The sequence below is a fragment of the Octopus sinensis genome, linkage group LG4 (genome assembly GCF_006345805.1).
Source record: "Octopus sinensis linkage group LG4, ASM634580v1, whole genome shotgun sequence".
Lineage (NCBI taxonomy): Eukaryota > Metazoa > Mollusca > Cephalopoda > Octopoda > Octopodidae > Octopus > Octopus sinensis.
This window is the reverse complement of record NC_043000.1, coordinates 100,666,634-100,667,709: the sequence shown is the minus strand read 5'-3', so window position 1 is coordinate 100,667,709 and position 1,076 is coordinate 100,666,634. Positions and strand designations below refer to the sequence as shown.

The 1,076-nt window shown below is 40.3% G+C and overlaps 1 long non-coding RNA gene across 1 annotated transcript in view; it reads right to left on the bottom strand.

Annotated features, from left to right (window-relative positions):
• The window catches only part of LOC118763049, a 17,960-nt gene extending 17,288 nt beyond the window's left edge, over nucleotides 1–672 (bottom strand). Inside the window, exon 1 of the long non-coding RNA XR_004998800.1 lies at nucleotides 632–672. This is a non-coding gene — a long non-coding RNA (uncharacterized LOC118763049). The remainder of the gene's footprint in view (nucleotides 1–631) is intronic.
• Nucleotides 673–1,076: the final 404 nt, after the last annotated feature.

The following is a 1,076-nucleotide window of genomic DNA, read 5'->3' as shown; positions in this document are numbered from 1 at the left end:
CCAACACAAAGATGCGTGTGTGTATAAGAGAGTATGTATGTGCGTGTGAAAGAGGGCTGGTGGTCTGGACGTGTGCGTGTATGTATGTGTAGGTGTGAAGATGTGGGGATGGGTGTGTGGGTGGTGTGTTGTGATGTGATGTGTAATGTTGTATGGTGTAGTGTGGTGTGGTGTAATGTTGTTGGGAGGTGGGGAGGCATATATGTATGTATGTATGTATGTATGTATGTATGTATGTATGTATGTATGCATGCATGTATATATATATATATATATATATATATATATACGTTTAGGTATTTGTTTTGTAATATTCTTGATGTAAAATCGTGTTGAAACAGATATTGTTATATTTTGGAGGTGGTCATTATTGTTTTGCCAAATAAATATACACATTATATATTCATTCCGCAGCTTTATCATTGTTCTTATTTTTGTGTCCTTTGTCTTAAATCTTTCGTCATTTATTTTGTGACCTTTTCAACGACTCTCCTTCTCACGTGTTTCCTTCTGCTCTATTTTTAGACCGGAGGCGCAATGGCCCAGTGGTTAGGGCAGCGGACTCGCGGTCATAGGATCGCGGTTTCGATTCTCAGACCGGGCGTTGTGAGTGTTTATTGAGCGAAAACACCTAAAGCTTCACGAGGCTCCGGCAGGGGATGGTGGTGATCCCTGCTGTACTCTTTCACCACAACTTTCTCTCACTCTTACTTCCTGTTTCTGTTGTACCTGTATTTCAAAGGGCCGGATTTGTCACTCTCTGTGTCACGCTGAATATCCCCGAGAACTACGTTAAGGGTACACGTGTCTGTGGAGTGCTCAGCCACTTACACGTTAATTTCACGAGCAGGCTGTTCCGTTGATTCGGATCAACCGGAACCCTCAACGTCGTAACCGACGGAGTGCTTCCATTCATTTTTAGACCATATTTTCGTGTATAAATTTTCTGTGAGTTGTCCATACTCAGAAATAAATGCATTTTAAATATAGGTAACAGAACGTGTATATTATTTTTATTTCATTAAGCCTCATACTACTGGTTATGTGGTATATTGTCACATGAAAAATTGACGATT